The sequence below is a fragment of the Giraffa tippelskirchi genome, chromosome 2 (genome assembly GCF_054371585.1).
Source record: "Giraffa tippelskirchi isolate mGirTip1 chromosome 2, T2T-mGirTip1v1.2.pri, whole genome shotgun sequence".
NCBI classification, from domain to species: Eukaryota; Metazoa; Chordata; class Mammalia; order Artiodactyla; family Giraffidae; genus Giraffa; species Giraffa tippelskirchi.
In genome coordinates, this window is record NC_137276.1 from 119,605,582 (window position 1) to 119,629,278 (window position 23,697).

Sequence of the window (23,697 nt, forward strand, 5' to 3'; positions counted from 1 at the left end):
AGCAAAGGAAAGCAGATCGGGGGCCAGTATCTTACGAATTAGGAAAGGAAGGGGCCGCTTGGATTTGAGAGCTGAATCTCAAATTTTGTGCTATCCCTTGTCCTTAGCTGGTGACTCAGAACCAAGGGTGCTGCCCTGATGGGAGGAAAGACCATGGTGTTTGCAGCTGATACCAGTGCAGGGCCTGGCCGGGCCATGTCCCTGTGCTCTGAGACGTTGTGAATGATGGAAAACACTCCCTGAGTCAGAGGGCTCCATGTCCATTTTGGTCCAAGATAGACCTAGTGTCACAGTGTGTCTGAGCAAGTGAAACCCCATGGCCTCTGACCCTGAGGACTCAAGCCTGCCTCCCCGGGTGCCAACTGGAAAGCCAGCCTCTAGCAGGGAAGTCTGAACCTGTCCTTCCCACTCCAGACGACAGGAGAAACCTGATTCCCCAGGCCTAGTTTTTGGAGGTCTGGCCTTCTTGCCTACAGTCTGAAAGTAGAGAAGGACGAGGGTTAGGAGGAACAGAATATCTTCTGGGGAAAGCAGAGGGCTCCTGGACACCCCTCCAGCACCTCCAGTGGCCGATGGGTACCAGGCCCTGCAGAGGAAAGGGAATTCACTTCCCCTGGGACCCTCCTCTTGTCTCAAGAGCCATGGATTTGACCTAGTATCTGTGAAATAGCAGAAAAACTATTACCCTCACTTACAGATGAATGTAGGTTTCCTATTGGGTTTGTCAGGCAGACAGAGACAGAGAATCCTAGGGAATTTTTTTTTTTTTCCTGAGAAACCAGGAGAAAGCAAAAGCAGATCTGCATGGTGGGGAGGGTGTAGAGGTGGGGATGAATGCATTTTTAGCAGCCGCAGAGGTCTAAAGCCAGGATAGTATTTGCAACCAGGTTACCTGCTCAAGTTCTCCTGTGATCTTTCAGTTCTGCTGCTAGTCTTTCCCCCTCATTAAAGAAGCCCAATTTAATTTTTTGCTTCACCTGCATGGTAAACATAATCACATACAGACATTAAGCCTGCACTAGAAAAATCAATGTACAGAGTGATTCCACCTTTGCCTTTGGTCGTATCAAGACTTCACAGCTATAAATAGAAAGCATTTAAAATATTTCTCTTTGTAGATAGACAAGTGAAACTCATCACCAGCTTTCTAGCTGGAGAGAAGCCTTTGTGTATTAGGGAAAGTCAAGGACCAGAAATTCAGATAAAGCTCTGATATGGAGTCCAGGGCCTGTTGGCTTGTTAAGCGAAAGATGCTAGGATGGTCATCAGAATACAATGGTTGAACTTGAGATGCTGGCTCCAAAGTGCTGCTTTAATGGGCCACCTTCATAAATGTCCTTTTAGCTCCATCCAGTTGGGTTTGGAGGACTTCCCTGGTGGCTCGTACGGTAAAGAGTCTGCCTGAAATGCGGGAGACCCAGGGGGTGATCCTTGGGTCAGGAAGATCTACTGGAGAAGAGAAAGGCAACCCACTGCAGTATGCTTGCCTGGAGAATCCCATGGACAGAGGAGCTTGGCAGACTACAGTTCATAGGGTCACAAAGGGTCAGACACAACTGAGTGACTAACACTTTCAGAGGGGCTTGGAGAGTTTGAAGGCTGATTCAGGTGAAGCTATTTCCAGCAGGAGGGGTTAGAAAAATTGCCATTTTGGAAAACCAGTGTTGAGGAGTTTTAGACTCAGGGGTTTGCACTCATGTTTGGATGTGCATAAAACTTGCACATTCCCGGTCATTGGAAGATGGATCAGGAGACGCCCACGTATGTGTGTATCTGGCCCATCAACTTAAGTTCTTGCCACACAGACACCTCTAGCTTTAGTCAACAGGTTCATCATTTCTCTCTCTATGGCTTGTCCTACCTGTGCGGTGAGGTGTCCCACCACAAGATGGGGGGAGGAGGAGCCCCATCAGCCTGGTGTGTGAGGCACACTCGTCTTGTGTGTGTGACCCTCCCACCATCCCAGCAGCCACAGGGATGTCTGCTGTCATTCAACTGGCCGTTCAGGTTGACTGGCCAGGGCAGGGAAGATCTAATGAGTAGCAGCAGTGCCTGTGACCTTAGTCTCTAGGGTCTTCTTCAGGCTCTGGGGCCACCTCCAAGGTGGGCCTTCAGTGACCCCATGGGGACACACAAAACCCTTCTGGGCCCTGGCTCCTTTCCCCCAAAACCCCAACCCAGAAGCCTGGCAGAACTACCCTGGGACTGCCAGCTGGGCGCCAATTTTTAGTCTGTTTCCTGGTCCTCTTCTATTTACTCAAGAAGGCATCTCTGAAAACCAGGAATGTTCTTTCTTGCCACAGAGTGAGTCCTGGGGCATAAATCTGCACTGAGGTCACCCACGGCACTTGCATCGGCCTGTTTGTGATAAAGCTGGGACAGGACTTGAAGGGGAAGGAATGTTTTTGTCACTTGTCTGCATAGAGGGGCCATGGGGCTCTGGAGGCCCAGCTGAAGGGGTTCCTCAGTCTCCTTCCTGGGGTGCTGGGGTCCCTGGTGTGGCGCCAGGGTCTTGTTGCACTTCCTCTAGCCCAGGGCCGGCTTCTCCAGCCCCTGAGTGAACAGGGAACCTGGGGGTCTTGGGTGAGTCACAGACATTTTTCCCCCACTGGGGTAGATGACATCTCCAAAGCCCCTGAGGTTTCCATCATCCATGGAGAGCTGTGGTGAAGACACTTAACAAATAACCAATAGCACGTGGTGATGCATGGCACAGCTGTATAACAGGGATGGCAGATGCCATCCACATTCCAAGGAGGGACAGCACCTCCTAGCTCTACCAGTGACGGGGCTGGCCTCTCAAAGTCTGTACTGCTGGACCAAGGGCTTGGTTTCCATACATTTGACATGGGCAGACAGGACCAGGCTACAGAAGCGCACCATCCCATGGAAGTAGAATGTTCTCTAAGTGAATAACTGGAAAGAAGTGCATCTTTCCAGTTATCTAAGTGCTGGTTTGCTAACATGTGTGTAGCCAAGATGGGTTGTTTTCCAGTCAGTGTGTGAGCTCCCTGGGGGCCAAAGCTGCCTTCCACCTTTCCCCTGGGTCCTCCTTGGAACCTGGCAGGACACAAATCCTGGCTGGAAGCACCAGAAATCTCTTCTTGATGGATTGAACATTGAGAGAAGGGATGAGATGTAATCTTTGCCACATGGTCTGGATTCAGAGAGGTCCCTGCAATGGGCTCCAAATTCCAGTTCTTCAGAAAAATCAAGCTTAGCCTTACAGAAGGCCCAAAATGCATGTGGTCACAGGGCCACATCTACCCACCGAACAACTGCGATCCATGGGCTTACTCAGCTATCCACCATTCCAGCTAGAACAAAGCCTGCAAGAACACTTGAGAGTGACCCGTGTAGGGACACTGTTTGCTTATGGCCCAAATCCAGAGCAGTGAATTCTGCAAACAGTTGCTTTCATGGCAGCAGTGAGCACATTTACATCACTTTCTGTGCTATAGTAATCGAGAGGCTACAGAGTTTGGTTTTTTTGTTTTTAAAGATGATGAGAAAAGTCTCTACTATTCCAGCGAGAATGTATCCTTGTGGCTGGTGTAGATTTTTAGCCAAGTGAAACTGTATGTAATCAGGAAAAGACAAACATGTATATTATCTACATCCCCTTCTAACTGCGTGAGATAACGTAAAACTGCCGGAAGTATCAAGCAAAAAGAATAAAAGCGGTCTGTTCAACCCCTGGCATCTCCTCCCCTGTCAGTTCTAGAAACACCCTTTGGCTGATAAGGGTGGACAGACAAGGAAACACACACCCAGCTCTGCACCTTGTCATATGCTGGGCCAGTGTTCTGTTTCCCAAGTCGCAAAGCACCTTCATCTTTGTGTCAAATCTACTTTAGTTTACATCAGGTGAGTGAAGTGGCTACAGCAAAAGTCGCATGCTGGCTTCGGCCGCCAGGATTTTGCCCAATTTGTGTGCCTTTATGATGCATCACCTATATGCAAGGCCACGGGGAAGGCAATGTGACCTAAGGGAGGACGCAACTGAGTGTGTGTGTGTGTGTGTGTGTGTGTGCTCAGTTGCTCAGTCGTGTCTGACTCTTTGTGACTCCATGGACTGCAGCCTGCCAGGCTCCTCTGTCCAGGGGATTTTCCAGGCAAGAATACTGGAGTGGATTACCATTTCCTCCTCAGAGGATCTTCCCAACTCAGGAAAACTACCATGTCTCTTGCAGCTCCTGCATTGGCGGTGGATTCTTTACCACTGAGCCACTCAGAAATTGAATAGGGGCTAAGAAAAGTGATGGGCTTCTCTGGTGGCTCAGAGAGTAAAGCATCTGCCTGCAATGCCGAAGACCTGGGTTCGATCCCTGGGTGGGGAAGATCCCCTGGAGAATGAAATGGCAACCCAGTCCAGTATTCTTGCCTGGAAAACTCCATGGTCGGAGAAGCTTGGTAGGCTATAGTCCATGGGGTCGCGAAGAGCTGGACACAACTGAGCGAGTTCACTTTCACTTTCTTTAAGAAAAGTGCTAGAAGCATGCCTTGATTCTTGGGGAGAATTCTGATCCATAAGTGTGACCTGTGATAAAGGAGAGTGGTATCCAGTCTGCAGGTGATTCCTGCCTGATCTGCCAGGTACGGTAGGGCAGGACCATGGTCCTTGTCAACCGTGCCCCCAAAGACGTTTATTTCACACCCTGCACAACAGTCCCTGACAACATAGCCCTGCCTGGCTCCAGGACAGACCTCGCCCTCCTGTGGCAGCAGTGGGTGGGGAGGAGGGGCTTGTCCATGACACAGTTAAAGCCAGAGACAGTGGGCCTGACTCTTTTGCATTTATTTTATTCTTTTACTTTTTGACTGCTGTGTAGGGTGTGCAGGATCTTAGTTCCCAGACCAGGGATCGAACACATGCCCCCAGAGTGGAAGCAGAGCCTCAATCATCGGATCACCAGGGAAGTCCCTGAAGCTCTGTTTTAAGCCATACATACTTCAGGCTATGTATGGAAATTTGTGGGTTAGCTGGATGTACTTGGGAGCTTCCCTGGTGGCTCACACGGTAAAGAATCTACCTGCCAATGCAGGAGACCCAGGTTCGATCCCTGGGTCAGGAAGATCCCCTGGAGTAGGCAATGGCAACCCACTCCAGTATTCTTGCCTGGAATTCCATGGACAGAGGAGCCTGGAGGGCTGCAGTCCTTGGGGTCATGAAGAGTCGGACTCAACTGAGGGACTGAGGATGCATGGATGTATCTTAGAGTGAGGGAAGTTCATCCAGCATGGGGAGCTGGGGCCTCCTACAGACCAGAGATTGTGGCTTCTAAGCCGAGAACTAGTCACTCAGGGTAAACTGAGGCATGTTTGCTTTCTTGGGGGGCAGCCCTGCTTAGGTGTGGGCTCACCAAACCACAGGCTCCCAAGAGCCCCCGCCTCCCGCCAAGGAGCCTCGGGCACTCAGAGGCTCCTTCCCAGAAATGGCAGGGGAAGCCCCAGACTGCAGGCCCTGGAGCAGACTGTCAGTTATGCCTAGGATCTTTATAGCACAGAGAAGAAATGGGTCAAGCTGGCCAGGAAACTGCCAGGAGGAAGCCCACCTCCCACCCACCCCCTCCAAAGCTCCTTACAATGCACATGTCACTATTTCCAAAATGTACTCAAAGATGCGATCTCAATCAAGGGAGGATCCGTCTTTACCACACACCCTTTCCTGATGTTCAAAACCAAACTGCCAGAAGATAAAACAAAAGGAATCACCAGAAACTAAGGAGGAATTGGTCACTCTCCAGCTCCTCACATCAGGCCACATCGGCTCTGACATGGGTGGTGACGAAGGCCCTGCCAGGCAAATCCTCTGATGCCTGCCTTGATCTGATTCTTTCACTGTCAAAGGGGAATGCAGTATGACCAGCAGGAGGAGGGAAAATAGAAAGAACCAGAGTGATTAGGAAAGACTAGCAGTGTTTCCCCGTTGCTGAGTCACACTTTTATAAAGACCCAGGTCTGTGACCTTAACTGGTAACAAATGATGAAAATCTCACCGTTGTTCTTTCTGGCATCTTCACTTGGAATAAATGCAAGAAAGGATCTTTTTTAATATGTAAGCATCTATGGGATTCACTGGGGCTTCCCTGATGGCTCAGTGGTAAAAATCTGCCTGCAGTACAGGAGATGCAAAAGACCCTAGTTCGATCCCTGGGTCGGGAAGATCCCCTAGAGGAGGGAATGGCAACTCACCCCAGTATCCTTGCCTGCAAACGTCATGGACAGAGGAGACTGGCAGGCTACAGTCCAAAGGGTCACAAAGAGTCGGACATGACTAAGTGGCTGAGCACACACACACACATGGCATTCATTAGAACTCACAAAAATATTTAAATACTTGATTGATCCTTAGAATCAACCATCACAAAATTAGATTAGCGTTGTCAATGGTCATTTCAAATTTTCAATGGAAAACTGTTCTCTATATGCCTGTGGCATGGCCGAATGTGCACATGTGTTGAGGGTGTTGGGACAGAAGGGGACCCTGACCTGGACAGGAAGCCCCCCCGCCCAGGGCCTCATTGGGGGTGGTCCTCCCACTCTGCTCTCCCCTCCATTCTGTCTGGCTCTCACCAGCACCTCTGTTCCTGCATCTTTCTGGTTGCTGATGGCTCAGACTTTCTCTCCCATTTCCAGGCCTTCTTGTGGAAATCCAGTTTCTTGGCCTGTGCTCTCGAATACTTCACAGGACACAGTGGACACAATGCTATTGCTGCTCCAGGCCACCAAGGACAACCTCCCTGGGAATCCTGCTCTCCCCATGTGCCCAGAGTACCCAGGACTACAGCCCCTTAAGTCTAAAAGCCTCCTTTCATCAGTACCCACTGCCCCAGAGCTTGGAGAAACAGCAGCCAGTGCCTAGTGCCTGCTTCCAGGAGCTCAAGTGGGTGGAGTATCAAGAAGAGATCAGGAAGCACACCTGTGAGCCAGGGAAGACTGCCTAGTGCTAACTGCCCCACAGAGAAGCAGGCTGGAGGAGAGGGCACCAGGCAGTCAAGGAGGGCTTCTCTGGGGAGGTGACTTTTAAGACTCAGGGAGAAGAAGCCAGCTCTGCAAGGTCTGGAAAGCAGAATTTCAGAGGGAGGGCAACTGGTCTAGGGCCTCAAGGAGCAAGGTATGTGAGAAAGAGCCATGATGCGGGAGGTGGTGGGAGCAGGTAAGACTCTCCGTATAGGCTCCGAACAGGCTGGGACCCCAATTGTTAGCAGCCTTTAGGAAGGGAGGTGAGGGTGTGGTTTACAAGGTGAGATGTCGTTTTGGCCTCTGTGTGGAGGTGCCCAACAGGGAGCCTACATGTGGGCAGGAAGACCAGCGGGGAGGTGCCTTCTGGGGTCCCAGCAAGACAGAGGGCTCTGGCAGGGTCATGGTAGCAGCTGCACAGAGCCTCAGCCACACCCCATCGGGCCTGGGGTGCGGTATACCAGGGACCCTCATCACCAGATGTGAGCGGAGCCTCTCCATGTGACATCCTTGAGGGTCCTCCTGCCTCTGCTCCATTCCTGGCCCCACCCACCAGCAGCCCATCCAGCTGATCCTGGCTCCATCTCTATGTGTCTCATCCCAGCTCTCTTCCTCGGTGCAGTGGCTTGAGGGACAGAACATGCCTCCTGCTTGACTTGGCCCCCGAGTGCCCACCCTGGGTCCCATCCACACAGGCAGATCTCACCAGGCCTGGCCCAACAGGTGGGGAACGCTGCCAACCGAAAACCAGGAGACAAGGGTTGAGGTGAGACTAGAAGGAGGGAAGAGATCCATCCACTAAGAGAACGGTGAGAGAAAAATGAGATGCTTTTCCACATTGGTGCCCAGAGGCTATGAATCTAGAACGATCTATAGAATAATGATGACTACTGCCCTTGCTGAGTGCCCATCCTGTGCTAGCCCTGGGCAGGCACTGGGTATCCTCTGATCTCACCATAATTGTAAGGTGTGGGATTGTCCCCGAACTCGGCGATTGAGGAGGCTGACCTCAAGGACAGGTTTAGAAACACATCAAGATAACACATCAGGGTGCGCAGAGAGCAATTCCATGCCTGGCCTGTTTCTGCAAAGCTTGAGTCCTCTTCCTTACAGAAGTTCAATCAAATGACTTGGACAGGTGGGACTGTGTCAGAGTGTCTTTGCACCCTTTTCCTAAAGAGAATCCATGGAAGGAAGCTGGTCTCAGGCAGCTTGGACCACAGACAGCATCAGCCCCCGTGTGTTCCTTTGTCCTGGTGTCTGTGTTTGTGTTCATGGGCTTTTGAGTCTTTTTTCAGGCATATCTGTCTTTCCTGTTTGCCTCAGATTCTCAGCTCCTCGGGGGAGGGACTGAACCATATATTTCTTGTTTCCGGTTCCCCAGCTCTGGGCTCCGCGCTCTGTATCCAGGGACCACGCAATGGATGTTATTGACGGGCTGACTCAGGCCCTGTCTGCCCACATGAGCCATTTTGAGCAGCTTTGACTAAAATCCAAACAGAGTCAGTTAAAGCCGAATAAGCAGTCTGGTCGATTCCCTCCTCCCTCCCCACCCCTGCTCCAAGTGCAGCCAGGGAGATGTGGGTCCGCTTCCTATCGGATCTCTCCTTCATGAAGGAAGACAAGGCTGCAAACACCCCAGATTCTCCCAGAAAAGCAGCTGGCACTCTCCCTGCCGCTGGAACCTGTCCAATGGATCCTGATTCTCCAAAGAGACCCGGCTCAAGGCTTGTGATGGCCATCTTCCCACCATTCTCGCCATCTCCACCTGACAAATAGCCCTGCACATCTGCTCCTTGCCCAGAAGAAAGGAACAGACCCAATCTGGCTCTCTGTGACCCTTCCCTGTCCTTCTGGAAAGTGACAGGGAGGAAGGTGATTAGTAAAACTAAAAAAAAAGAAGTCTGTGATTACCCAAGAATTTATCCACTTGGTCCTTTAACGAATGCTTGAACAAAGTACAGATTTCATCAGGAAATTAAATTGGCTACAAAACAGATCTAAATATGTTCACTGGGTCAGACTGAAACCATGTAACTCAGATTGGAACTTGAACCCACCAGCTTTTAGTTGGGATCACATCTGGTCTTGGAACTTAATGAAGCTTGGGTTCTTGATGTCTCATTGCAGAAAGAATTCATTGAGAGATAGAGTGATGGGTAAGAAGTGAATTTATTCAGAGAGAAACATACTCCACAGACAGAGGATGGGCCATCTCAGAAGGCGAGAGGCCCTGAATGTGTGGTGGTTAGTTTTTATGGAATGGGTAATTTCATAGGCTAATGAGTGGGAGGAATATTCAAACTATTTTGGGGACGGGGTGGAAATTTCCAGTAATTGGGCCACCACCCATTTTTTGGTCTTTGATGATCAGGCTTGGGACTGTCATGTTGCTGGTGGGTGTGTCACTTAGCTTATACTAATGTATTACAATGAACATAGGATGAGGCAGAGGTCTGGTGATTCATTTGCCATCTTGGACTATTTGGTTGTAATCAGTTTGTGTCATGCCCTTGGGTTATGTCATTCTTTTAAAGGTTGTGCCCTGTCCCCTTCTGTCCAGTTTTAGGAACTTTAAATCCCAAAACCCTATTTTTTAGGGCTTAAAAGGAAAGAGAATATTAAAAGGAAAGAGAAAATAAAATACACAAACACATTTGCTTGAGAGCACATTAAGTGTCTCTGATACAAACTGGTCATGTTGGTTGAATCTTGGAAGAGGAACGTGTGTCTGGGGACAGGAGTAGGAGGGAGACTTTTCCCAGTAAAGCTTTGGAATATTTTCAATCTTGCTAATATGACTTACATAACTTATTTAAGAAGCAGAGATACAATATTTTTTAAAGCAAAACAAGAAAAGCAAAGAGATAGAGACATGAAACCACCCAAGCTCTGGACCACATCAACAAACGATTTCCCTAGAAAACAAGCCATACAATGAGGACCCCATCATACTCAGATGTCAGGGGGCATGTTCAAATAACTTTTTCTATAGGTATCAACTCTTTAAGACATGCTGGGTGCTTTCATCGTGTTCTATTGGGCACAGACAAGAATAGATGGATGGTTAATCTTACAGGAAGGAAAAGTGGTGAAGAAAAGGTGGGTGAGTTGACCCCAATTGTTGCTTGTGACCTAAGAGAATTCAGAGAAAACAGAGAGGAAGTAGGGGCAAGGGGCTGAACAATCTCTCCCCAGTTGGCATACCCAAGCCCACCCTTGAACAGTCCCATCTTAGACCAGTATGCCTCTGTAGTCCATTGCTTTGGGCTTGGTATGGAAGGCAGGAAGGGAATTTAGAAACAAGGACCAGAAGAAAAAGATCAAGATGAGAGGCAAGAGCTGGCAATAAAGGACATCGGTAAAGGGTGAGGACACGGCGGTGGGAGGTGGGGAGGATTCCCTTTCACCTCAATCTGCCTGACCCCACCTGAAGTCAAAGCCAACTTGTAAAAGCGTGCAGGCCAATTCCTTAGCCTTCTAAGAAGAGCCTCTCTTGCAGCAGAAGTCAGATGCAATGGTTGGTTCCCGGCCATTCCTGGGGCCTCCACATACTTCCAGTTCTCAGGCAGACTCCTTCTACTCCCAGGTGAGGGCGTGCCACCTGAGGAGAGGGAAAAAGAACTCTGCATGGGGGCAGGAATATTCCAGTGAAAGCAAGTCTCCTCTTCCCTTTTTCTAAGAACTGTCAGCTTCAAGGTGGCATCACTCACAAGCTGCTTTCCATTTACAGATAAAAAGAGAAGGGAGAGAGGAGAGAGAGAGAAGCACAGATGTGAATTACTGGGTACTGCTGAGTGGCTCCCCTACTGAGCCTGTTGCTATGGCAACATACTCTGGTTGTGGACCACTTTGGGGAGGGCTGGGTGCAAAGAATTGCAGAGAAGCATCGTGGAAACAGCAGTGTGAGTTTGGGCCTAGGCTTTCTGTATTTCTGGAATCATTCTTAGTATAGATGCATTTTTTTTTCTTTTACCCCAGCATATTCAGCAGTCGTGAAGCATGTCCAAAACTCTCACACTTTCCAAAACGGAAGGCATATTCCTGTCTTATTTTCAACACTTACACCTTTCCATCATTCAGAGTATCTCTCTAGGCCTGTCTTCTCTAAGTAAAGCAGGAGGATGTTGTATGTCTCTTCCAAACATGCTTTATTATACTTGCCTGTACAAGATTGCTGTATTTAACTTTGCGTCTATAAGATGAATTTATCAGGTCCATCATAATTATACTTTGAACATCATCTTTGTTCTGTGCCTTTATCCCATGGTGACTGTTCCAGGGTGGCAGACATTGTGAAAAGGCCAAGCTCTGTCTTTGCAATGTCAAGAACCTGGTCAAGTTTATTGCGGGGGTGATGGTTGAGGAAAGCAACTTCATTGCCCTCATAGGTCTTAGATATGAAGAGGCCTAAGTCGTAGTCTGGTCATCCAGTCTATTATGTGGTGGTCCAATTTCTTCTTGAACACCTCTAGGACAGTTACCTCACCCCCTCCAGACAAGGGCTCTGCAATTACTTAGCAGTTTTCTTCTGAAAAATGCTCAGAGTATTGGTTTTCTCTCAGAACTGCAGTTTAAGTGGTACGGGTTAGAGTTCAGTGCAACTAAGCAAATTATTGCCATGGCAGTTACATTCCTTCTCACCACCTCCCTCTTACTAAACAGAGTGACAGCAGGGCTGAGCAAGAGGGAGGCATAGCAGGTGCCAAACACCATCCACCCAGTCCTGAGTTTATGACCCTACCTGGGATGGGGGCGCTTACATAGATTATTCCCTGAGGTTACAGCCATGTTACAGCAGGTACTGGCATAAACAGCAGTAATAACAATACCATAACTACCATTTATGGAGTGTTTATATATATCAGGTCTTATCAGAGATGCTTTATAGTTATGATTTTATGTAACTGGCTAGAAAGTGGCAGGATGTCAGTCTTGGTTCACCTGGTTTCAAACCCGTGCTCTTTTCAACACTGTTCACCAAGCCCCTGAGTCCTCAATTCAGTTGACAAATATTTATTGAGGACCTACCATGGCAGGCACTGCTCCCAGTGCTCAGGATAGATCAGCAAATAAAACCAAGATCCTGGACCCCGTGGGAGATGAGGGAGAGTGCGATGGAAACAAGAAATCCTGAAGAACAAAAATTAAAACCCAAGTGGGAGAAGAAGGACCAGAGATGCTGGGGCAAGGCAGGGTGGGGCGGGTGATATAGGCGAGTTCAGCAGAGATCAGAGTGGGCCCACCAGGAGGGGAGGTCAGAGGCAGTGCTCAGTGAAGGGCTCTCCTGGGGACAAGGTGGGAGAGAGTTCTGGGTAAAAAGATCAAGGAGTGCAGAGGCCCTACCGTGGGGTATTTCTGACTTGGGGGAACATCAAGGAAGCTGGGGTGGCTAAAGCAGAGTGAGTGAAGGCAGAGACATGGTTTGGGACAGAGTGGAGGTGGGTGTGATGATGTCAGCTACTCCATGTGTGAGCCGCAACCTCTGCAAGATTCTGAGCAGGTGTCATACCACCTACCTTCTATTTTCCAAGGGTCCCTCTGGCAGTGTGCTGATGTAGAGGGGGAGATGGCAGTGGTGCCAGGTGACAGCAGTGGAGGGAATGGGGAGGGGCTGGACCCTCGATGTGTTTTCAGGAAATACATTTTCAAGGGTCTCCTGACAGTTCAAAAGCAGGGTATCAGGGAAAGAGGGAAGTCAAGGCTGGCTCTGAGGTTTGAGGCCTGAACAGCTGGAAGGAAATAGTCCCCACTCATCCCCCACCACCCCTGTCTCCCATCCAGCTGAGATGAGGAGACTACGGGTGGGGTGGGGTGGGTATGGGCAGAGGGAAGCCTGGCTCTGAGGGTAAGGAGCCGGGTTCAGGCATATTGAGTTTAGGGCATCTGTTAGCCCCACAGAGATGTCAAGAAGGCCTTTGGATGTATTTTGAACATGGGAAGTATTTTAGGACATCCATAAAAAAGTATGACTTTCAAGATTTTACATGCAGGACCTCCCTGGCAGTCCAGTGGTTAAGACTTCATCTTCCAACACAGGGGGTGAAGGTTTGATCCCTGGTGGAGGAGCTAAAATCCCACATGCTTCACAGCCAAAAAACCAAAACATAGAGCAAAAATGTAAGAAATTCAATAAAGATTTAAAATTCTTCTGTGTACCAACCATCTTACATTAAAAAAATTAAGATTTTAGGGGTAAGCTTCAGTCATCAGGGGAACAAAAACAGGTATCAAACTCCTTGTTTCCCAGAAGGCGCCTCGTGGATGAAGTGTCATAGTAATTGGTTCAATAGAAATTATGGACCCGGATGGGCAATGAAAAAGGAAGGAAGTAAACCAGAAGCATGAGAGGAAGCTGGTCTGGGGTGAGTAATTTTTGTTCCAGAGAATCACAAGCTGGCCAAATGCATTCAAAGAAACCTTATGTCTGAGGAATCCAGTGAACTGAAAACAATTACTTTATCTGGGTGGGCTTCCCTGGTGGCTCAGATGGCAAAGAATCTGCCTGCAGCATGGGAGACTCGGACTCAATCCCTGGGTTGGGAAGATTCCTTGGAGAAGGAAATGGCAACCCACTCCAGTATCCTTGCCTGGAGAATCCCATGGACAGAGGAGCCTAACGGGATACAGTCCATGGGGTCACAAAGAGTTGGACACGACTGAGAGACTAACACTTTATCTGAAGGAATAATCCAAATCTTATGTACAGATCTGGAAGTAAAATGCCTGATTAACTTCACATCAGGTTAACAAAACTCTTGGGAACCAATAACCAGAAGTTCACCAGAGGGTCCAGAGGGTCCAGAGGGCCCAGAGGTGAATTCGTGGTCCTTCTTGCCCTGAATTCAGCAGGAAGGAGCAGCAGACTTCTTGTTCTTCTGTCTGCCTCCATGCCAAATTTACCTTCAAGTGTTACCAAATTTCTTGGCTCATTACTAAAAGTCTCAGGAAAAGGACAGGGCTGTTGGGCAATGGTTGGGGTTCCCTTTTTAGGTCACTGCCTTTCCTTCTGGTGCTTCCCAGGTGACACTAATGATAAAGAACCTGCCTGCCAATGCAGGAGACATAAGAGACTTGGGTTCGATCCCTGGGTCAGGAAGATCCCCTGGAGGAGGGCATGACAATTCACTCCAGTATTCTTGCCTGGAGAATGCCATAGACAGAGAAGCCTGGTGGGCTGCAGTCATGGGGTCACAAAGAGTCAAGCATGACAGAAGCAACTTAGCACATACGCACACACGCACACACGCTTTTCCTCCTGGAAACTGAACTGCTCTGTGTAGCTTTTGATATTTCTACTTTTTGGTGCATGGAAATAAATCTCATCAATTCAGATCTTGGGAAATCAGCAGCCAGGGCTGTGAAGTTTCAGGTATAAAATAATCATGGAGACATTGAGAAGAAGTCACTCCCTCCCAGTCTGAGCAAAGTTCAGGAAGTTCATACAAAATGCCCAGAGGAGTCCTTCTTGGTGAGGCAGAGCTGAGACTTTAACATGACAAGGTAGATTTTTCAGTCTTGCTGGAGAAAACTGGGTGCCTTGCCATGGAACCCACTGCAGATGTGTGCTCATCTGTTTCTCTGTCTTGGGCTCTGAATTCTATATATAAAACCTCTCTTCATCATCCCCAGCAAAGTTTATGATTAAAGCTGGGATCTGTGTGCACTGAGTTAAACAAAGACTGTTCAGGCTCTCATGGGCACTGGCTGGAGTTCTTGGATGAAGAGTGCAAGGAAGTGCCTCTATTACCTCATCTTGGCCCTCTCACATATCATCCTGGTGTTCCATGTGCTTCTGAGTGACAGCCTCCATCACCAGAAGCCTGCTTAGAACAGGGAAGTGGGTTTGTAGGCTCCTAAAGAACCAGGGGCTTTACCTACAGAGAGTGATGGGCCTCTGACCACATACACACACACACACACACACACACACACACACCATTCTACTTAAGTATCAAATGTCCACTGGCATTACTCGCATTACTACTATATCTGGAAATATATCAAAACCATTACATGTGATAAATATTAACTGTACTATGCTTCATGTACTACAGTGATAACTATCCATTTGTATATCTCTTTCCTCACCAGACTGTGTGTCCCTTAAGGATGGGGGCCTTTCAACTTTATATCCATAGTCGAAAGCCCTCAGTTCAGTACACATCGAGTGCCTGATAAATACTGATTGAATGAATGGGAAAACTGAGGCACAGGTCTTGAGACCCAAGTCTGAATATAAGCTCAGGATTTTCCTTTGCAGACTAGTGCTTTTGCCAGAGGGTGGAGGAAAGCTTGAGCTCCAAGCTCTGCAGGATCCACAGAGAATTTTTCCTAAGCTTATTTCTAAGAAGGGACCAAGGAGCTGTGTGTCTTTTTCCCCTGGAGCCAGGCGTTTGTGCCTCTGCCCTATGGATGTGGTCCATCCACCACGGGGAGTGCAGCATCCCTGCGGTGTGTTCAGAGTATCACAGTCATGGCTGTTCCCCCCCCCACCCTCCCAAGCTGCAGGAGAAACGTCCGACAGGAGGGGAGAGGCTGCCACACTGGCAGACTGTGTTCTACTCCTCCAGCCGAGGGTCATGCTTTGAAAATATCTCTAATTTTGTTTTCATAGCTTGTTAACCTTTTCCTTCCCAAAACAATGCCTATGTTTGTTTTGGCTCCTTTCGCGGACGGAGGACGGGTCTGAGTTGGATGCACAAAAGCATTTTTTCCCTTAATCTCATTACAAGAGCTCCTCACTCTTGAATTCTTCCCAGGGCTTGCTTGCTGTGAAGTGATTTCCTCTTGGAATTGGTTTTTCTGTTTGTGAAGCTGGGCGAGCAAGTATGTTTGGTTTTGTAGGGAAACAGGGAGCGACAGCAAAGACAAAGGCGAAGAAAGCAAAATCCAGTGAGCCAGTGATGTGTTGGGGAGTTCTCATATTAATGGGACCCAGCCTAAAATCTCTGTCACTCAGAGCAGTGGTACCCAAATTCTAATGTGTGTGAGGGTACCACGCTGAGGTCATCTTTCTCCCTGTCGTCTCTTATCTGTGTGAAATTTACAAAATGTGTGATGAATTGGGCCAGTTTTCATAGCCGGTGTTTCTCCTGTGTTCATCCTTGCATGTGTTTCCTTCTGCTGGCAGGGCCACCCTAGCTTGGTTCTCACAAACAAGTGGCATTCCTGACCCGTTCCTTCTGGGCATGGTGGACGACGCACCTCGATTTTTTCTTCTTATGATTTAATGTTCATCATCAAGTCTTGAAGGAGTTTTCAGTTTAACCAGTGTGTCATTCATTTTTCTAGCCTTCACCAAAGTCTTCCTTTTCCTTTGGAACTGTTTGGTAGATTATCTCTGCAAATACAAAACTGAAACAAGGGGCAGAGGGTTCTGGAAGATGAATGGTGGAGCTGGGGGAAACTGACAAGGACTACCACTGCCCAGACTGTCCGCCGTGGCCTGAACCTTTCCAGTGACCGAGGAAAAGGTCCAGGCACATTTTGCCTACTGTATATTATATGAACTATTGTGTATTGGATGAATTGTATATTGCATGTAGATTGCCTACACACTATTGCATAGATTGGGAAACGTGCTTTCCCCCTTTTCAGGCCTACGTTATACTTTATACATTAAATAGAGAACAGTGTGCCCACCTTGCAAGAGGCAGTGTGGTCCAGTGGATAGAGCAGGTATTCTTGGCAGCCTTTCTGAGACAGAGCCTGAGCCCTTTCTCTCATTAGCAAGCTACTTCCTGTTAGCTATAAGAGGTGCATGGGGGTACCAGAGAGCATCCTTTTTCCCTCCCTTAAGCATTAATTTGGACATGAACTGACAGAAAGGAGAGACGCAACACAGTCCCCACAGTGAGAGCTTAGAATCCAGTGAAACTTACAAACAGAAAACAACGTATAAGCCAATTCTTGACAGCATCTCCCATGCACTCACACGTCCTCTCCCGCTCTTTATTATATTTTCATGTAGAAGCGTGTGTGGGTGAGAGAAGGATTCCAGCAATCTACAAGTCCTGGTCCTCCAGTACTTATCAATCACCATTCATCTTGGTGGCTCCCAGCCCCTGAGCCCGTTGGCTGAAGACAAGTGACTCATTCTCTCTCAAACAGCGGTGCTGACAGTTAATTGAATTCCAGAGCTAACGTTCCTTCCTACCTGCAGCAACTCTTCACAGCTCAGAGCTCCAGAGTGCTCTAAGCCAGGGTGCAGTGTTTATGAGAGAGAGAGGTACTTTTCTCATGTGACTGAAAGGTCGTGTTTACGGGTAAGATTCCATTTCTCTTTGACGTTCAGGCTTAGATGAAAACTTGGTCCAGGAGAAAATGGACTAGACAGTAATTAGGGCTGAAGTTTGTTGTTAGCATCTTCCTACAAGGCAAAGGGCGATGGCAGACTAGCCTCTTTGCCCTCCTTGCCTAAACGGTGTAATTGGCAAGCAGCTGGTCCCTCTTTTAATAATCTTTTATCTTCCCAGCAGTGATCAAGGGCAGTTGCTATTTACTGGCTGCCGGGCTGCTGTTAAGAAGGAGGGAAATTAATGCAGAGGACATCACTGAGGAAAGATTTACTTCTAGAGTCCCTTTGCAGTGTCTGTACATTTCAAGAGGAGGGTGATGATGCCCAGTGGGGAAGATAATTGTTTCCGCTGGGGGCATCACGTATCAGGTGGTTGGGTTGATTGGCCTGATGGATGTCATGGATTAACATGGAAACAGTTATATATGCAAGGAGAAGGAGATGGTTTGTTCATGTGACTTAGCAGACTGTCTTAGCGATCATGTGCACAGAAACCCTGGAGAAGGAAATCACAATCCACTCCAGTACTCTTGCCTGGGAAATCCCATGGGTAGAGGAACATGGTGGGCTACAGTCTATGGGGTCACAAAGAGTCGAATACGACTGAGCACGCACACAGGCACATAAAAGCAAACAGACTTTTCCAGGAGTTGCCAAATTAGGCCGTGGAGTCTGGAAAAGCCATCCCCAACACCACCCTTACCTCTTCAACAAGCTCTGTTTATGGTGATGGTTTCTCATGGTTGATCACTGACTCTGTCTCTCTGGTTCTTGGTTGTTTGGGATTTACCTGAGGCAAAATGACAACATAAGTGAACTCCTCTCGTCCATCCCCTCTTGAATTCCTCTTTGTTCTCAGCCAGGACTGGGTCATAATACACAGCCTGCTGGGGCCTGTCTGTGCAGGACCTAGCCAAGGTTGTGAACATCAGGCAGCAGAGAGAAGCTTTAGGCTGGGGGTAGTGAGTGGGCAACCCAGACCTGCAAACCCCATATCCTTGCAGAAACTATTTTAGCGTCCCTCCCAGTTTTTAATGCAGACAACCCACTTTCTGACTATGGCTCTAAGGATCAGAGAACCGTCTACACAAGCAGAAGGATTAGTGATCTACACCTTCAACTGCCTCTTGTTACAAAAGAAACACCTGACATTCTTGTGTTCACAATAGAAAGTCTGAATCAGATCCCTGTCCTGACTTGTGCCAAGTCCCCTCTCAGACCACCCATAGGCCAACAGTATGTTAGGGGTGGGGAGGGAAGGAGTTTTAGGCCAACTGATTTGGTTTGAATACACTGATCTTCAAGACCCTTCTGTCCAAGAGAATCCTACCTCCTCATTTTCCAATAACTGGTTGTAGAAATTCATTCAAGAGATGCTGATTTGAGTCCTGGGTAATTTAGCTAAAGTTCTTTTGGAGTTCCTTTTTTCTTTTCATAGTTGATTTACAATGTTATGTTAGTTTCCCATACACAGCAAAGTGATTCAAACATATATATATATATATATATATATATATATATATGATTCCTTCTGGTGTGGGTTCCAAGCTTGGGCTCTGGCAAAGTGCCTTGAACCTTTGGAATCTGACAGTCTTTGCTGGGGCTTCCCTGGTGGCTCAGTGGTAAAGAATCCACCTGTCAATGCAGGAGACTAGGGTTCAATCCCTGGGTCAGGAAGACCCCTGGAGAAAGAAATGTCCACCTACTCCAGTATTCTTGCCTGGGAAATCCCATGGACAGAGGGCCTGATGGGCTGCAGTCCATGGGATCACAAAAGAGTTGGACATGACTTAGCAACTAAACAACTATACACACACACACACACACACACATATATTCCATGGACGGAGGAGCCTGGCAGGCTATAGTCCATGGGGTTGCAAAGAGTCAGCCACGACTGAGTGACTGAGCATTTATATATATATATATATCCTTTTTCATATTCTTTTCCATTATGTGGAGACATTCTTAACTCTTTTGGGTCTTGATTTCTTCCTCTGAAAAATCTAGAACAGTGATAATAATAATAGTAATTAACACCTCACTTAATGAGTCATCAGGATTACCATGAGGGTCTAATGAATAATGAATATGAAATCATTTGAAAAGTATAAAGTTCTCAAAGTGTCATGTAGTGTTTGTTATTGATAATAATAACTTCGCTGCGTTCCCATCCCTTGAGAACAGCCAACCAAACTCTATATCTCTTTTGTTGTTATTTGGTTTCTAAGTCATGTCCAACTCTTGCAATCCCATGGACTGTAGCCCACCAGGCTTCCCTGTCCATGGAATTCCCCAGGCAAGAATACTGCAATGGGTAGCCATTTCCCTCTCCAAGGGATCTTTCCGACTCAGGGATCAAACCCACGTCTCCTGCGCCTTCGGCTTGCCAGGCAGACTTTACCACTGAGCTACCAGTGAAGCCCGTCTATTTCTCTTTCATCAAAAAAACCTCTACCCTTTGGGCTGTTTGCTCCTCCCAGACATTGACCATCTGCTTCTGGGGTTGGATTGTGACTCTGCTATTCACCGTTCTTGTGAACTAGTCAATTTGTTGCCCTTCTTTTGTTTCTGTTGTTCCCCTGTAACATTAATGTAATCATATAGAGATGGTGGTGTTCTTGCCATGCAGAATATAGATGCTCAGTTGTTGTAAGAGCATCCCCATCATCACAAAAGTGTTTGAAGGGCATGTGTTGTGTGTTTGAACTTGCTCATGGATTTCCAAGCTCGACATTCAAGACTCTCTGTGGTCCCAACCTGTTCCACCTTCCCAGCCCCTAGACATGTTCCTTCTGTCACTGGAAATGCCTTTCCTTTTCTCCCCCTGCCTTTCCAGCTCTGCCTCTGTTGGACCCTCTAGTTCTGGTCTATCGTGGCTTCCCCATGTTCTGGGGCCTGGGCATCTCCTCCTCTTCCTGAGGGTTGCCCTGAGCTTCTCAGCAAAAGGCAGTGCTTTGCTCTCAGAGTTTCCACAACTCTGCTGAATATCTTTCATATCACCTTTCACATTCTGCCCCATGTCTTAGATCTTCATCACTATGTCTTCTGCTTTCTCTGAAATAAATATTAATACTTGCTGAATGAAGGGATTAATGTGTTGCCTTGGAATAACTGATTTCTATTTGTAGCTGCCTCCATAATTAGGTTACAAGGTCTTAACAGGCAAGTACCACATCTTATCCACAAATATAATTCAATTAACCGACATGTTGAGGGAGCCAGTCTGACTTGGCACCAGATGAGGTGCTTTCAGAGTAGGGACAGAGTATGTGAAACACATGTCTGCCCTTAAACTCACAATCTAGTTGGAAAGACAAGACCAAAAAATGCACAGAACAAGCAACCCAAATGCCCACCAATAAGGAAAGGGATAAAAAAGAGAAATTATTGTATTCTATGTGTCATAGAAATTAACCAACTACTGGTACACTCAGTACTGATGAATATCAAAAAAGTTATGTTGAGCAGAAGAAGCTCCAAAAATGATCTACCGTTTTATTCGGTTCAAAACAGATTCAAAAAAGGAGGAAAAACTAAGTTTTGATATTAGAAATCAGATCAGTGGTTGGTGGGGCTGTCTGAGTGGGTGATAGGTGGTGGTGAAGGAAGAGGGGCACATGAGAACTCTCTGTAGCAGTGGGATCTCTTATCTTGTTGGGGTGATGGTGACATGTATACATTATCATCAAACTGCATACACTTCAATTCTATGCATCTCATTGTAAATTATATAATCAAGTCAACTTAAAACTAAATAGTATTTTTTGAATTGTTATTTTTTTAATTTTTATTTTATTGGCGTCTCGTGGATTTACAATGTTTTATTAGCTTCTGCAACAAAGTGGTTCAGTTATACATGTATTCTTTTCCACTATCATTTATCATGGGATTTTGAAAACAGTTCCCTCTACTATACAACAGGACCTTGTCATTTATATACAGTAGTTTGTATCTTCTAATCCCTCCCCCAAATTTCCTCTTCAGTAACTGTAAGTTTGTGTTCTATGTCTATGAGTCTGTTTCTGTTTTGGTAATAAGTTCATATGTATCATATTTTAGATTCCACATGCAAGTGATATCATATAATATTTGTCTCTTTCTATCTGACTTACTTCACTTAGTATGATAATCTCTAGGCCCATCCATGTTGCTGCAAAGGGCATTATTTCATTCTTTTTTATGGCTGAGTAGTATTCCATTGTATACACCACTAAATAGTACTTTAAAATGTAAAAAATCTGTTCAAGACAACAATGGAAGAGATAAAGCAAGTCAGGATTAATAATAAGCTTAACTATATCGACAGCAATTGTATTGAGGGTTGGGACGGGGGGATGGGGGTGTGCTCTCCGTGGTCTTTTTGGGTTTTTTGGCCATGCCTTGAGTCATGTGGGATCTTATTAACAGTTCCCTGACTGGGGATTAAACTCACATCCCTTGCATTGAAAGCATGGAGTCTTAACCACTGGACTATCAGAGACATCCCTTGGTGGTCTTTAAAGCGGGGATTCATGCAGCACATTGAGGTTGATAAAGGGGAGGAAGGGTGTGTGCCAGGTGGGAGCATCTTATGCTCCTTCTGTGTTGACCTCAGCCCTCATCATAGACCTAGAACCCCAGAAAGCACTTAACAAGTCATTTTTTTGCTAAAGAGATGAGCTCAGAAGAATGAGTTCTTTCACCCTCTGTCCTGAAATGTGGGCACACGCCAGGCCAGGGTCACGCCCACATGGGTTTGTGGGCATTTCATGTGCCCAAGCTGTTTGCCCAAGCTGTTCTCTCTGCCTGGTACCCCTCCCTCCCCATTCTTCTCCAGAGAAATCCTATTCCTCTCCTAAGACTTAGCTCCTCTTGCTGAGAAGCTCCAGGCAGATGCTCTCTCTGGGTCAGGCCCTCATGGTGATTCAGTTCTTTGGTTCCCCTGAACCTCTTCCCTTGTACCCTGGCTAGCAGTCTCCAATGGGTCTGTGAATAATTCCTAACTAGGAGCTTGCCTAGTTAGGAAAAAAACTTGTCTTTTTTTTTTCTTTAATGTCCGCAAGAGGAAGCATCATGTATTCAGGGCTGACTAAGAGTTTCATTGTCACCCCCTCTCCTGCTCCTTGGTGGGGTACTCAGCCCCTCCACCTGTCTACCTTTGCAGGCTGGCTGCATCCTGTACATTCCTGGCCCACAGGGAGCCCAGTAACCTGCAGGAGTGGTTTTCTCGAAGTTTCCTTGTGGGCCCAGCATCGAGTGCCCAGCATCACAAACCCAGCGGGCTGTGAGCAGTCTGTTGGCCTGCACGTCTGCAAATAGTAAACTGCACCCAGTGAATTTCCACGTGATAAATTCTCCTGTCAATCAGCACCACTGCCGGGGGGCAGGAGACCAGAAAAGGGGGGATCGCTCACAGAATCATAGGATAGCTAATGGTACACATGTCTAAAATGATCATCTCGTCTGACAGATGGAGAGGCTGAATTTTAAAAGTGAAATGATCGTCTCACTATGAGGACCTTCAAAAGCCAACAGAGAAGCCAAAGAAACCCTTTCTGTCCTCCTCAAAACCCACAGGGTGGCGAGGGAAAAAAAATAAATCAATCAAAGTCACCTGGAACAGAACCCATCAGTAAGGAAAGACATGCTATTTTCAAGTTTCTAAAAGGATATTAGTAACAGTCAGGGGGGAAAGAAACCCACATGAAAACTACACTTGATAAAGGCCTTTTGGAAGCAGATAAAGGTGTGTTTTGCTGCCTTGAGGTCTTGAGTCTTTCACTCTGCTTTGTCCAGCTGGGTTTGGAGATTGAGGTCTGCGAGTGTGATTGTATATTTGTTCCAAGTGATACTGGAGTTGTTTGCTTTGAACAATGTGACTTTGTTCCTTTGTTGGATGTGGCCAGCAGCAGAGCCGTTGCTTAGGAAAGGAAAACACACACACACACACACACATCAGGAACTTGCTCAGAGTTAAAGGGGGTTTTGTGGGTTATATGTTGGCACAAGGGCCGAGGCAGCTGAGCATGGCTATGGAGGCAGAGATTTGGCTGTCCCGGGGCGGGGAGGGACAGCCTCGAAAGATTTCCTTTCCAGGGCCTCCCTGAGGCAGAGGCACTGGCCCTGGGTTCTTTCCAGGAAGTTGCTCAGAGCAGTTTATCAGAAGCCAGGAAAGAGTCTCATTTTATTGAAAGATCATTAGCAATTTGCTTCCCTCAGAAGATGGGACCTATTAGCTATCTTCTGCAGGGCCAGGAGGCCGGAAGCCCAGAGTTCTGGCTGGTGTGAGCCACAGCTCTCTAAGTACACCTACTGTGTGCCAGGTTGTGTACCAAACAACGCTAAACACTGTCTGTGCATCCCTGTGTTAAAGCATCCAACGACCTCACAGGACAGGCTCAAGGCTGCACAGCAGTCAGCTCACAAAGCCCACTGTGTGCGTCCCTTCCCCA